We start from the raw sequence: 16,322 nt of genomic DNA on the forward strand, positions 1-16,322 counted from the left end.
AATAACTTCTGGAACAACTTATCATCCAGGGCGATTTGATAGAAGAGAGAATGAACCAGTTGCACTAATAAGTATGTACACCCCTCAAAATAATGTTTAATTAAATTGTACTTAATAGTAACAGAGACAAAGGATATTTTGACATGTTTAGGCAAATAGGATATTATTAGAAATCATCAAATGGATACAACCAACTTAATAATAGAATACAATCCATCTGACAAAGTCACTGAATTTATCTTTAGAGGAAAGTTTGTGTAAGCTTGAAGAAGCTTACACACATTTTTCAGTTTTACATAAAGTTCAGTCAGGATGACCAAGTTTTTTTAATTAATTAATTAATTTTTTGTAAATGCTGAGGAAAAAATGCAGAATATATACAATGTGTAGAACCATAATCCTCTCTGTCAATAAAATTGAGCAGAAAACAGGATGACAAATACCGAACAAAGACAAAAAGGTGAAAAAGTCACAAAGTCGTAAAAAAAATGTAAGAATTTAGGAGGAAATTCAGAATTCAGAAGCGATTGTATTCAACCCTCAATTTTTTTGCCTAGATAAATTTAAACTACAGACATGCAAACTGAAGTCAGCACATTTTTACTGGTGTGTGTTTTGCCTTGGTGCAGCTGCACCAAGGCAAAGCTCTGCAACCTCCACAGAGAATGTAGATAATACTGTTTGGATGTGTTCGGCTGGATTTATTTTTGAATTTTCTTTCCAGAGGCTACTTTGTCTGTGCACAGTCAACTTTACAAGGGAGTGGGTGTGGGGAGATGACGAGGAAAAGCAGCCCCTTCTCCTTTGTTTCTTTTGTTGTGGAGGAGGCTGAAAAGAACCGGCCGCTGAAGGAGCGCCACGTTAGGTGGAGGTTATGGAAGCATGTGAAGAGAGGTTGAGGCATTTCATCATAATAATAATGACAAATTTTGCTGGACGATAAATTGTCCCAGAAGTTATGGCAATAAACGATGATGTTGTTGTTTTGACACCATTGTCAAGTTGTATAATAATAGTAATAATAATAATGCAATGATAATTCGAGAACACATTCTCAAAGATCAATAATTCTAATGAGCATTTAACCCTAACTGGAACTGGAAGACATTTTAAATATTCCAAATAAAAAAACAAAAATAAACATAATAAATTGTCTGAAGTCTCTTAAAACAAACTGATCTTTAAAGGACAAAAAAACAGACTAGTTGAGAAAGTTGAGACCAGAGAACCAAACTGAAGACTTTTATCACCCAGTTTTTGGTAGAAAGTGAGAAAAACGATAAATCATGCAAATTATTGCATTTTGTTTTAATTTATCATTCGATTAATTGATCATTTTGATTCATTGATTATTGTGACATGCCTAAACAAGGAGCACAAATGACAGGAAGGTAATATAAATATTTGGAATGTGAAAAGAGAGGGAGAAAATGGCATAGAGGGCGAGCGAGAGCACACAATGAATCCAACAGTAAAGAATAACTAAACTTAAGAAACATAATTAAACTAGAGTTACAAAGAATACCTAGACATAAGAAATGAACAAACTAGAATCACTAAGAAAGAACTGAGCTAACGTAAATACAGACAGGTCTGGTCTGATGAAAATAAGTAACGGAGGAAAGCAGAAATAAACAAACCCTGAAACAACTCAGGGTCCTGACAGGCAGGGGTGGACGACGGAAAACTGTCCATCGGTGGAAAAGCGGCTGGTGTTTCCTTCAGTCTCTTCAGAGAAAGCGCAGGTGAGAGGGTGTGGCTGCAGAGGTAATGTTCGCCGTCTATTTGTGTCCCAGGCGGCATCATCCAATCCCGGTCAACTTAGTGAAACCAATGCTGCAACCTGAGGGTTTGTTTTTGGATTTGGAGCATTGTAATTACAGCGACATATCTCGCTGATTGTTGACGGCAGGATTTGCCATTAATCCTGGATTTGAATTTCTGAGAATGGTTTTTGGAGGCCTTCGTGAATCTAAACCGTCTCCAGCTGACATCAGCTCGCTGGTTCTGGCTTTTGCACCCAGAGGCGCTGAAATGAGAGGTAGCAGTGTACTGTGGTGACACCGGGAAGGTGTTTTCTTTTTCTTTTTTTTTCCCTCTTGGTCATGCAAGCATGAATGTGTGTGGCTTTTCATGGCCAGAGGAGAGGCATGAAAAGCAGCATTTTGACATGCAGCCAGTTAGATGTCGTCCAGTGGCAACCATGAAAGCTCCTGGAGAAGAGTGAACACTCAGTTTCCCTAGAAACGCCCTTTTTCTCTAGACAGCACGCTCTAATTTGACTCCCCTCACACACCCTCCACCCCATTCCTTTAAATGCTTTGGGGGGAGGACTCCTTTTATAAGGAAAAGAGGAGAATTTCTATGGAGGGCAAAAGAACGAATGTTTGAAAGGCATTTAAGTTTAGACCAGCTGGTGGGCTCCCCAATGACCCAGCAGTCAACCTACGGTGCCTAAGACTGCCCTACCTAGCTTAAAGTATGCAGCCTTTTAGTCAGAGTTGGGTAGCAACTAGTTACATTTACTCGACAATTGCATTCACTTCAGCAACTTTTTTGAAAAAACTGTTCTTTTAGGAGTATTTTTACTACGCTCTACTTTTCACTTTTACTTGAATTTTATTATGAAGTATTTCTACTCTTACTTGAGTAAAATTTCTGCATTCTCTGCCCACTGAATGAAGAACAAACATGTTTCAACCACAAATGTATCAGACACACACCTGCAGGTTTTGTTAAATGTTCATATTCTTTCAATATGATTTGGAGAAAAAAAAGATGTGCCTGATTTTATTTTTGTTACTTTATAAATTATTGTCATTTCCATCAGTTTAATGCCAAAATTTCCACTTAATTTTATATTTTGGTCCATTTGATCATGGGATTTTTAAATATTTGGTCATTTTATCAGTTACTCAAAACTTGTGTTGAATTTTCACTAAATACTTTTTTTTTTACTCTTACTTCAGTAATTTCTTGGATGGCTACCTTTTACTTTTACTTGAGTAAAAATATGTTGAAGTAGCACTATTCTTACTTGAGCTCAATTTTATGGATGCTCTACTCAGCTCTGCTTTTGGTTGTGGGAAAAAAAAACTACATATGTCTCAGTTATGTAGTAATGTCATGAAGCAGTGAAAATAAACTTTACTCAACGAGTGGCTTGCAATATTAAATATCTTTGTACTTTGTATCCAGAGTTGGAGCTAGCAGCTCCCACGGGCCATCAAAGCTGATTTCCTGGTAGCTCCTTTGATGGCCCGTTAGAGCTGCTAGCTCCACTACTTTGTTGGGAAGCGATCTCACATTTTCCATGATGATGGACTGGATGACGGGTCCATACTCTGGTCATGGGGGAATATCGGGTCGCTCGGTGGGAGGCGGTACAATGGAGCTACTGAGAGCTATCATACCTGGTGTAAACAATGGTCACTGTGCGTGAAATAAAAAAAGAGGTTAAAGAACAAAAACAGAGGATAGTCATCCAAATTTTGAGTAGCACAGAAACGCATGTATAAATAGATTTGAAAACACAAGAAAATGCATGCTGAAAGCTGAGAGCTGCTGAAACGGGCTGCCAGTTTGAACGGTGCCAGAACACAAAGAACAGACTGGGTCAGATACAGTTCACTGTGTTTGGACCCCACCCTGAAGAACCAGGGTTTCCCCAGAAAACCCTGTAGGGGTCCATCAGCGTCCCAATAGGTTTTTGTCAGAAAAAAAGTTGACAGGAAATTAAAAAATATGACAAGGTAATTATATCCTATGGTAAGACATTGTTGACAATACTCAAAGCTGCAGTTCATAACTTTTACAATAGTTCTGTTTTGTTTTGTTTTGTTTTGTTTTACATACTTGTTACAACTGTCACAGTATAGGATAAGATTTGTTTAAAAAATAAAAGTTGATCATTTTGTTAATAAGCTTAGGGGTTTTTTTTCCATTTCTTTGAGAGTTTTTACTTTTTTGAGTTTTTAGTTTATTTAGTTCCATACATTGTTCACTCCTCATGCCCCAGTAAAAGAAAATGTACATTTTTGTTTACATTGATATTTACTGGCAATAGAGGATCACCTCCACCTGAGAACAGCTAAATTGAACTCTGTAGTTATGTTGGGTATAAACGATTAGATTGTCCTTCATCAGAGTTCTGCCTGCAGTTTAACCATATTAATTTATGGAAACGGGAGTGTGAACAGACAATGTGTGTTTTGTTTGGTGTGACATACATTTAAAATCTGCAAAACAGTCGAAACACTGAAACTACTTTAAATCTAGACTATAAACCCATCTGTTCAGAGTTGCTTTTGAACCAGGATAAATGAAACACTTATGTGTATGATTTTTGGTGATGGCACTCCACAAAATGTGATGTTTGTTCAGTTGTTGACTGTGTGGCGTTTTCCTTTATAATTTTGTAATTTTCTGCTTTTATTATGTGAAGCACCTTGAACTACCTCGCCACTGAATTGTGCTACACAAATGAAATCGATTGACTAATACTAAAGCTTTATGCTAAACCAGGCAAACTCTAAATGTCGGCTGATGTTATTGTTTATGCACTATGCCAGTGGTATCATCAGTACGGCCCTACATCTGCCCCACACCAGCACAGGCTTATTGTGCTCAATATTGATTACTACAGTAATCCCATGACCTAATACCCAACATAGTAGAGGATAATTAAAAGTGGCCTGATTTACATTTGTGCCCTGTGAACAAGAACAATTTATGCAGCTAAAGGCATTAAAATATTTCTGCTTATTTTAGTGGGATTTTACTGATCCCACCAACTTCACATCTACCGTCCATCTTTAAAGGTCATGCATGCTTCATTTTAAACACTACATGTCACTGCTAAGAAGATGCAGGCAGAAAAAGAACCTGTAGAGGAGAACACCTCAGAGACATGATTGAGCAGGTTTGGGCTGAGTCCTGATCTCAAATTGATAGAAGATCGTTGCGATGAGTTGGTGTGAAAACGGTCCAGTACCAGAACTCAATACTACTCTTCTGGCGAGGTGGTATTGTCTTAGACATACTTCATGAGCTTCTTCTTAAAGGAAGCAAAGCTGTTGTAGCCACATTAATGTCTTTTAATGAAGAATGGGATGTGATTCAAGTTCACGTGACAAAATACTATTGTCATTTAGCAACACACAGTTTAGTTTAGCAACACACGTTTGGGAGAAATGGTAATTTAGGCTTGAGGGATCCGAATTGAATTAAACCCAGGTTCATATGGTGCCAAACCTTTTGGCTGAAGTGGGTTAAAAGATGAAGCAGAAAATCCCGATTCACTTCCCACCAAATGTATATTTTAGGTATCTGAAGGAAGGAAAACTTGACATTTCTGTAGTTTAATTACAGAGCAGCTTTGCCCGAAGGCACACTCTCGCTGTTGATTTCAAAAAGGGCGGCTTGGTAAGCAAGGAAACTGTGGCGTTGTTGGTATGTGTGGCCTTGGGCATGTGAGGCGTCCAGAGCCACTGGACAGACAAAAAGATTTCAGTAAAAATAAAATGGGCATTTGAGGTGGCGCTGACCAAATCAAGAGTAAACCATGATTTGATTGTTGTGTCTTCCACACCTGCTGGTGGATCACATCTGCTTTCTAAATGTAGCTATGTGTACAAAGTCCTGGGTTCAGGGACACCACTTCAATACCGCTGATGGAATTTACTCATGTTTTCAAATAAAGTACTTTTTAATCCATTGGATGATCATCTTCAACCTTTTTTTGTTCCACCAGATGGAGCATCGTATGATGTTTTCTTAACTGATAGGTTAAGAAAACATCATATATGCCATTTGCGTGAACCAGGTCACATCTGTGCTTTTTCTCTTGGTAGTCAAAGCATTTGTGCTAAATGTTAAATATGGTTATGTTTCAAAAGAAGTTTAAAACACATGCACATCTACAGACAGTCACATATTGCTATGACTTTTTGTCATAATTCAACTGATTGGTGCTGAGCCTAGTTTGGGTCATTTGATTAATATGAAATATGAAGTTCAGTTGCTGAATATGCTTATTAATGTGACCGGAAGTGATTTAGTTCTTGCTGAATCTGGCAGCAGTTGTAGTACTAGTAGTAATAGTAGTACTAGTAGTATTACTAGTAGTAGTAGTACTAGTACTAGTAGTAGCAGTAGTAGTTGTTGCTGCATGTTGTTTTTAAGGGACAGTTCATAGTGTTCACAACAGCTCATTTTTCCCTCATATATTTGTCCTGCTTATTTATTTATAGATTTTTAGAATTCTAGTCAAAAGAAGACATGTGTAACCTGGTTATATTTCTCTTTTGCATATAAGTATTCACAATCTTTTGCTAAATGATGCACCTTTGGCACCAAGTGCAGTCTCTGCTGTTTGAATTTGCTAGAGCAAGTTTTCACGTAGGATGTCTCTGTACAACGTTGCTTCCGTCTTTACCTTTATGCTATCCTGACTAGTCCGCCAGGTCCTGTCACTGAAAACCATTCCAACAGCATGATGCTGCCACCGCCATGCTTCGCTGTATTCACCCAATGAAGAATTCAGCCATTTTACTATTCACACAGGGAATTTCCTTTCTTCTGCGTTAAGAGTCCGACAGTCGCCTTTTGGCATCATATTACACCTTGAGGTCAGAACAGCAGAACAACATGAAAACCACGTGAATGATGATGAAATCATACCTGCCAAACGGCCATCGCTAACTTCCATGTAGTTTCTTTTCAAACAGCAGACCTAGTGGACATACAGAGTAGCTTACCAAATAATGCTGATGCACTTTTAATGGCCTGTTAATACAACTTTTCATGTCACTTTGCATTAAAAATGTTATCATTTACTAACACTTCTTGGCAACAGTCATAAACATTCATGAAGACTCCTTCATATTTACAACAGTGTCATGTCAGTCTAATCCACACCCCTTCAAATAAAGTTACTGTTTTCTGAGATGTATTTTAGTCTAATTGGTGAAACAGCATTGTGTTGATTAAGACAGGGACTGTAACATTTTACAGTTTTAAAACAAAACTGAAAAAAAAAGAAAAGAAAAACAGCGAATCTCCTATGTGTCTGTTTGAGGTCATTTGTAAACCTGAACAAAAGTGGATTGTGCAAAATTGTCCCGAAAACCGGTGCTTCCTGGACAAACCGTCGCTCTTTCTCAGCATCTTAATAAGATTGGAGGGATAACCTCCGGACAAACAAGCAAACTCAATCACTCGCTGCCGCATCAAGCTCGGATAAGCTCCGCTCAATCCGCCTCCCAGCGGGGAGAGAGGCTTTTTAGACGGGAGGACAGCTGTGAGGAGGCTTCCTCCACTCGGTCTTCCACCTAAAGCTTTGGCACCGACTCACAAAAAAAAAAAAACAAACAAACAAAAGTTTCTGCAGATAACAAACTGCATCATGTTTTATCACGCACACTTCCTTCATGAAAAATTCAAACTCATTTTGGATGGATCAGAAAAGTTTGAGCCTGAACTGAGCTGGTTTCTTAACATTGTGTGTGTGTGTGGGGGTGAATGGTCACAGTAGCTTTTAAAGACATGTTTATTCAATTACCTAACGCTGTGTATTTTTGCAGGTCTTGACAAACAAAATGGCAGCCATGGATGGATCTGGAATGGCAGGAAAGGGGCACTGAGCGTCCAGAGGTAGGAAACTCAACTCCAGCCTGTAAAATACGGGCTTTACTTTATTATTGTTGTGGGAAAAAAGAAAGTTGAAGATGAAAAGCATGAATTGTACTCCACTATATAAAAATGACAATGTGACTTTCTGAATAATAAAATAATATAAATCTTTGGTAGTGTTTCATTTGATGGGGTGTGTATAATCGTGACATAACACCTGTCGTAAACACGGAGTCTTCATGACTGTTGTTAATAAGTGTCATTCGGTAAATAAGGACACTTTTAAAGCAATTTTTTTAATGCAACCTTGCATTAAAAGTGACATTACGTATTGAACACGTCATGTTAACAGTCGTAAACGTTTCTGAAGACTCCTTCATGTTGACGACAGGTGTTATGTCATGTTTGCGATAGTGTGATGTCAGGCTTGTGCTCACCGCTTCGAGTAAAGTGTTGGCAAATATTTGGATTGTTAAATGGAATATTTGCAAGAATGATTTGCAAAGAAACACCCAGACAACAACCAGCAGCCTTTTATTCTTCTGTTGTCATAAAGGAGTTTAGTTTCGCTCTTCTGCACAGTCAAACACCCCCTCCCACCTTCACGCCCAGCCTGCCCACTTCCCACCACACTCAGCAGCTATTTAAAGTGGCTGCGGCTGTTCCATACTGCTGCACCTGTGCCAAACCAGGAGCTGAGGCCGGGCGAACCGAGGCCTCCCTGCTGTGACGTGGAGCTGATTGTTTTCATACTTGCCTTTGTGTTCTTGCTTTTTTTTTTTTTCTTCTTCACCGTGTGGATAGTGTTTTTCCTTTTTGCTGACCTTGGTTACATAAACTAACACTTGATCCCCCTTGCATGTTTCTTGTCTCTGTTCTCGCCCTCCCCTTGCTTTCCTAATCCACCACTTCGCCAGCCTGCTATCCTTTCAGAGCTCCCCACAAAGTGAAGAATTTTGATTATGCTGTGAAAGTTTGGGCTGGGTGATTTATTCCCAGGCTGCTGGAGCTTTGAGTGGCTGTTGTGAAGGATCTGCCTTCTCATAACCTTTATTTCAGGGCACATCAGGTGATATGTGCCTGCGTTCCCACAGCAGGCAAATGCGCCCCATATCTGATGTTTGTCAAGGCAAGCTGAATGACCCAATTCTGATCTTTTCACCCTCCCCCCCACCCTCCACCCCCCCTCCCCCCAAAAAAACAAAAAAACAAACAAACAAAAAAAAAAGTCTGTGCCACTTCTGTATGTGGAATTAAATCGGATGCATATACAATTGTTTTCAAAGAGTCTGCTGCCTGAACGATCATGTTGAATTTTGTCCAACTTTTAAGTCAGTGATGTTAAGTTGTAATTCTGCAGCGCCAGAAGCCAGACTGAGTACATCTAGATGCAAGCAAATGAAAATCATTATTATGAACTTATGAAAGCAGTCCGTCAGTGAAGTGCATCACGTCACAGTCCCGCCACTCATGGCTCAGACTCCAGGTTTTCTCTGCAGACGTTACAGTCAGAGCTCCACTAAAGCCTATTAGCCTTCTTTCTCTTCTTGGCTTCCTTCGTCTCGTTATGATCTTCTCACAATCCTGTCGGCTCCTATTGCTGAACAAACATTCTTTTACGCGTGCGGGTCGCGTTGGGGTCGTAAACCGTTCACACAGGGGTCTGACTGCGGTCGCATTTACCTAGTTCTACGAACGACCATGTTTCTGGCCAGCCTGATTTGTCTACGCTCAGGGTTCATCCTTCCCCAATTTGGAGGCTTTAGCGTTTATTTTTTGGCGATGTGCCCAAAGAGATTATGGGGGAGTTCTTCGCCAGATAGCTGTCGGTCGCCTCGTTTTTTTCAGTCAATACTAATGTTGTCTACCATATTTGCTTCCATATTTACTTGTCAGTGACTTATCATTTTTGTCTCTTCAATTCTCTGGAGAAGCTTGTCATAGTGGAGATGAGCTAGAGATATACATTTCTATTTTTTGCAATCATAATACTCGAGGGGTAGAAAAAGTGGATTTTACTTTTATGTTGTTTCCCTTTAATTTTGAGGTAATCCAGTTGTGAGGGTAGAGAGTATGAAGTAACTGCAACAAATAAATAACTTTCAAAAGGCAAAACTGGTTGGATGAAAAACTGCAACACAACTCTATGTAGTCTCCTAAATGTGAGACTGTTGGCTATCATTTAATCTTTTCAACTGTCCACTTCCCTTAGAGCTATCATTTTGATCTCTTAGGAGGCCAGTTAGGGAGCCACACACCAGTAATTTTATGTTTATAGTTTTTATTTGACTTATAGAAATTGAGATGTGTTGCACATGTTTTTGTGGATGTAAATCAACAATAAAAATCAAAATAACTGATTGTTAAACAAAAGGAAAAATTGAGATGAGAGATCCAGGGAAACAACAGGATTGCTTAAAAATGAACTTAAGGAAGTGTACCTAATTACTAGTGTAGATTTGCGTGTTGGTGAGGTGCTGTGTGATTGTTTGTGTACACCAGTGGATGTGTTTTGCCATGCAGAAGCACTTGGAGTGGTTTTTGTACGATGTCTGAGCTGGTTCTGAGTTGGTCTATTTTAAAAAAAAGAACTAATTTGTTTCCTCTCACACCCAAATCGTCACCATGGCACCATCTCACAGCAACCTTAAGGTCTCCTCTGGTAAATGTTTAATCCTCCTCCTGCTGTATGTTGAATTTCTGTCGACAAGTTTAAACCGGTTATCTGCCTTCATCGCTTTACGCCACTATCACCAGTCTGGTGTCAAAGTGCAGTTTTAGACGACAGCCGATTGTAGAGAGAGTTTTACAATGGCATCGGATTGGTTGCTTTCCTTAACCATGGTTGTAGACATTAACTGTAAATCAGTAGTGTCGGGAAATAAGATGTGTGTGAGAAAGCCGTTGGCTGCTCTGTGAGGTGACCACGCTCCACATGATGCAGACGAAACATGGACCCGTCTCCTACAAAACAACGCTTGGAGGATTTATCATGAGATCAATGTGAAGTCTGCACAAGGCAGCATTTTGAAAAGAATGAAAGCAGATTTTCTGCAAGGGTACACTTATTTGAAATGGTGAAAGTCAAAGATAACTTCCTATGCTATAAGATGCTGCCTAATTTATCTGAGTTTCAACCTGAGTTGTTGTCTGAAACAGTTTTCAATTTACTTTTATAGGTATCCTTTAACATTCACTGTTTCTCTTTATTCCCTCCCTCCCAGTGTCTAATATTACATCAGAACATTACCCAAATGAGATACGTGAAAAGCCCGGAGCGGTTGACCTTGCTTATCTCTGGATGCACATTGAGACAAGGTGACTCTTCACAGAGCTAGACAGCCGCTACGCTCACAGCAAGCAGAACAATGTAATCAAATCATGTCGTTTAGCTCTCTGTACCGTTGGTCCTTTTGGAACTGCCTTTCTGTGTCTGAACTGCATGAGCAATGGCTGAACTTCACAGGACTTACACAATAGCAACCATCTGAGAGACAACGGTCTGTGTCCTCGTTTCAGTGTCAAAGAAAACATTCGTTTATGGCGACCTTTGTAGAGTCCTGTAGAGTATCTGTCTGACCTTCACTTTCCTGGCTCTTTGATGAAAGCTTGTCTGAGAGAGTCATTGTTTCATCCCCTCCTCACCATGGTGAAAAACAAAATCTGCTTTATTATATTAGCATCGTCTTGCTACATGTCTAATACGCCAGTAAAAGCCAAAACTCCATAGGTTTGTGTTTTGCTTTTAGGTTTTTTTGGACATCTGACATGACCATCACAAATCTGAGACATAAAGTTTATGGAATGAGCTTCTATGGTGTTACTCTGCTCGTAATGCAACTTAATGCACAGGTTGAAGTTTTCTGGCCGATTGCCAATTAAGCTCTTTAAAAAACCTGACCTGCCGATTCAGATTTGGGTTGATACTGAAACTTGTGCATTTGCCTAGTGGTACATGAGCACATGTGTTACAGAGTTGAACCCACAACTTTCCCCTTTCATTGTGAATACACAGTGAAAGGGGAAACCCTCTTCCTCTGCCCTGAATTTCTGAAAGAAATTGAAGAGCTCTAATTGTGGTCAATTGAACAAACTCTTCTGACTTTATTCAGTGTGAAGAAAAAGCAGCTCTGCTTCAGAGGACAGAAGGCCTCAACCTGCCTCTTAAAGTCTCGCCGTACCTCTCTGTGTCTGTGTCTGCATACGAAAGCTACTTGGGAATTGCAGACCGGCAATGTGCCCGTCTTCACTATTGGCTCAGCTGAACACACTCCATTCCAGTAAAGTGCCACAGGGGGTGATAAAGTGGTGGCTCCTATGCTGTCTACTTGTAAGAAAAGAATAAAAAATAATAAGTAGTGAACTTAGAGGATATGAATAGTGATGTTTTTGAACCCTTATTTGTCTTGAGATATGTATACACATTTAAAATGGAGCACAAAGATGCTACAGCTGTTTTATATATAATCAAAGCTTCTGGGGAATAATATTAGGTTTATAAAGTGCAGCATTTCTAGATTACCTCTGCATCAGGGCTAGAAGCTGTGCTGGTGATGCTCTGTGTGTGTTATGGTCTGAAACTGGGAGAAAGATGTGAAAAAAAGCAGACACTCTGCAGACAGGAGCAAACAGAGATGTTTGTTGATAGTCTCTGGAAGGGTCAGGGTGTGGTTGGGTTCTGTGACTGGCGCTTCACACACACAAACACACATACACCACTCACACACACACACACTTTTCAGTTTGTAGGTATCCTGTCCAAGCCCATCACTACAACAAATTTTGCTGCACTATAAATTGTCCCACAAGTTATTGCAACAAGCGATGATATTATAAATTATGCAAATGGAAATTATTGAGCTTGTTTTAATTTAATATCCGATTAGTTGACTTAATTCTTACTGTAACAGGCCTAATTCTGTCATAAAAACCAAAGACCAAGCAGCCCCACATCATGATCCTGTGGGTTCGTCGTTTCAGGAAAACATCGTCGAAGTGGGATCTCTGATTTCTGACGTTCCATGTCACAATTTCCATCTTGCTTTCAGGATTGCTAAACAAAACACTGTTTTTATTTACCCGTGTTGCATGCAAAACTATTCAGTAGAAGATAAGTTTGCATGAAAGCGGACCTTGGTTCTTCAGCTTGAGAACTTGAGATGGTTATCTAGCAGAGATGGACTGATTCACATGCCTCCAGGCCGTCTTTCTAGGAACGTTGATGCATTCTATGAACAGCATGTTCATGGCCCTTGATGTCCTTGTTTTTCTGACTGGGTTGTTCAGGATTTCAGTGTGTCAACTCCTACAATAGATGGTTTTTCTTCTGTTTCGATGCCATTGTGATTGCCCAGCTCTCCTCTCTGGTCAATTCTCTGAAACACAACAAGGGCAGAAAAAAACGGGGATGCTTTTCTTCTTGCTGCTAACATGCTTTATTTTCCTTTTTCTTGATAAAAGTGAGGTTCTGAGCCTTCAGCTTGCTGACGGTTAACATGTTGCCACAGGCAATAGGAAAACATTACCCTTTGTAGTTGCTGCACCTGTGCTTAACCACCTGGCAGCTAAACATTAATTTGCCTGAATAAACAGAGAGAGAAAAAAAAAAAAGAAAAAAAAAGGAGTTGTTAGAAATTGTGCGAAGCTCAGATATCATCTACAAAGCACAGCAGTACGCAAAAATTCAAATTTATTCACAAATGTATTGCCGCCTTTCCCAGAAGTGTCCTCTACTCCCACCTGGTGTAACGAACCACCTGATGCATTACCAACTGAACCAGCACGCAGCGAATGGGGGCAGGGAGAGTCCGCTGTTTCTTAATGTAGCTGTTCTTCCTTTGAAACATAAAAAGATCGAGCAGAGAAATGTTCACGCAGTTTGATTAAAGCAACCTCGGCACGCACCAGATGTGGGCAAAGTACCTAAGAGGAGCACTTACTCAAAGAAAAGGAAAAAGTAGTGATATATTTAAACATTGCATATTCGATGGACCAAACTATACAGTTTAAACTATGTTAAATAATCATAATGTTACAGAGGAACGTAACTCAACCCTCCTGCTGATGCACTGACTTTATTATGTGCTCGTCATGCTACGATCTGTGTTTTGTACTACTTTGATCCTGGATCATGCATGCTGTTGTTTGGAGGTAATTATTTTTATGATTGAAGCGTTTATTCTAGAATCTTTTTAGTTTTTTATTCGTCTTTGCCGCCCGGTTAAAAGAACTCCAGCCGAGCTCCTTCATATACTTTCTCGGCTTACTTGTGTCGCCTCCGCATGTTCAGAAACAAACCTGCTTCCATAAGCAACACACCCCTGATGTTTTATGAAAGCAACACTATGGAAAAGCAGCATTAAGCTGGCCGGACCACAAAGGGACTCTTTGTGCTCCCGTGGGTTTTTACACACAGCCTTCAGAGAGGGGCAGACAACACAGCAAAGCCAGACTAACATTTACCCTTCACTTCCTGCATTGCCCTTGCTATTGCCCTGGCAGACACAGAAAGGAGCCTTTATTTACATCTACATGCGTATGTGTCTTGTATGAGTGTGTGTAAGCTCGGGCAGGCTTTTCATGAGAGCATGCTGCTATCTCCATAGAGTTGAAATAACCTATTCGGGACTGAAGGGCAGAAAGGAGCTTTGGTCCGGTCGTGCGTTTGCAGCAGCAGCTGACTGTTTGTCAGAAAGAGGCCGGTGTTGTGAGGGAAAAGAGGATTAGAGCTCCCGAGTTTCTGCAGGTGAAAGACAGAAAGCGTGGCTTTACATTCCTGAACCGCACCATGAGCTCAGGACGTCCATATGCTGAGTGGAAAATCTATTCACCACCTTGCAGATTCAGCATTTTTACTTTTTGTCAAATGTCATTTTCAAATTGAAATGAAGATGACTGGAAAATTAATGTTTTCAAATTGCGATGTTAAAGAGGAAAGAGCTAACTAGACCAACCTGGTTGTGTGTGAGAGAGGAACTGCTTGCGGTATCAACTAGAAATGAGTTCTTTAAAGTCGGACCACAGCATCTTCAAAGGCTGCCTTGACGAGGCCACACTAAACCTCTGCTCAACAATGATTAGCAGTTTTCCCCTATCAAAATGCACAAGAGGCAACCTGGAATGCTTTTAGCTGACCCAAAATGAACTCCCACCAGAGAGATTCTCCAGTTTCCAGATCAAACCCTGAATTTAAAACCTTTCAACCACCTCACATAGTTCTGGTGGGTGTCTAACTATTCTTAGACACCCACCACTTTCTGTTGTTCGGGTTTTCTCTCTCTGTCTTTGCTTTCTTTCTACCAGTTCCACAATAAAGGCACTCCCAGACTTCGTCCAAGCTGTCGAAATTGGCTCTTCTTAACGTAGTCATGTAATAAAATTTACTTATTATGTTCGCAGGGAGGCGTCATTCCTCCCCTTAGTCACTGGGTGAAGTATTTGGACAGAGTTCTGTCCGATGGCTTGTTTGATTGGTCAGAAGTTTGCTGATATGTTTTATGCAGAAATAGCATTGGACAGTCATGTCGATCTTTCACTTCATTTAGTCCACTTCCACTTGCTAATTATCGTGTCGTGACAACATGAATACTTTGATGAGTATTTATCATGTACAATTGTACTGTTTTTTTGTCAAAGGACAAAAAAACAACAACTCCTGGATGGAAATTTTGTGGTTGTCTCCATAAAGGTGTGGCTCTCTCTTTGCGGCCGCTTCCTGATGCTTTGGGCATGACGTGCACTGAAGCAGGAGGTGTGTCCCCGGGTGATCTGCGCCGTGGGTGAGAATATGGTTGACCGCGAGTCAACGGTTCATCTTCATGTGAATTATGGAAGGGCCTTTAGTCCGTCAGGGTGACTGGCCACTGTCCCACACTCCCAGACATTTTCTTGTCCCATTTCCAAAAGGGGAATTTTTCTTGTCAGCGACTCAAAGTGCCTGTTAGCTTTCGTTGTGTGAAATGCCTGGAAAGAGTGAAAACTTTTGGTATACCGATACCAAAAGTAATATAATACTGCTATTCACTGCACAGATGGAAAAGGGAAGCAATAAAATAAAAATTGCATCTGAGCTTTCTCCTTGTACTTTGTTTGAAAAACCTCTGGCTTTATTCTGATAATGTGTGCATAGTTCTGCTTCCCATAATAAGCATGTGAAAACACAGGCTATAATTTGCCTGTGAGGACATTGCCTCATGAAAGCCTAAATATGCACCAGGATAAGTGTGTGCGTGCGTGTGTGTGGGTGTGTATGCGTGTGTGTGTGGACGCACACACATTCAGACACACTCATTCTCCTACTCCCATCCCATCACTGCACTGTTTTCATGAGCTTGAAGGTCCAGAAAAGTTCTCAGACTTTAGTTTCTCTTGTTTGATCAGAAAGCTTTCCACTCTGGCTGGACTAAAGTTTGCCTTCAGGCCTTGTTTGACTTAGTCTTTCTAATTTTGTTAAGTTAAAACATTTCAAAAATATGTAAACATCTACCAGACTTTACTCTGTAGATGATTTATTAGAAACAGTGAAATTAACTCTGATCTGGATGAGTGTCCTACCAACTGATCCGCCGCTAAAAGCAGGAAACTGATGGCCAGCACTAGCCAGCTGGTCCTCCAAGTCTTCTTTAATCCCACGCTGCATGGGCACAAGATGGCCAACAATCTGGAAACACATTTGGTCCAACAAGGCTAGA

General features: G+C 40.3%; 1 protein-coding gene across 1 annotated transcript in view; it reads left to right on the forward strand.

Moving 5' to 3' along the window:
• plxnb1b (plexin b1b) overlaps positions 1–16,322 on the forward strand; it is a 62,135-nt gene that overhangs the window by 7,926 nt on the left and 37,887 nt on the right. The window contains 1 exon segment of the mRNA XM_055026665.1: positions 7,584–7,653. The gene's annotated coding sequence lies outside the window, so the exon portion shown is untranslated.

The sequence above is a fragment of the Poeciliopsis prolifica genome, unplaced genomic scaffold (genome assembly GCF_027474105.1).
Source record: "Poeciliopsis prolifica strain line A6 unplaced genomic scaffold, Auburn_PproV2 SCAFFOLD003, whole genome shotgun sequence".
Classification (NCBI taxonomy): Eukaryota; Metazoa; Chordata; class Actinopteri; order Cyprinodontiformes; family Poeciliidae; genus Poeciliopsis; species Poeciliopsis prolifica.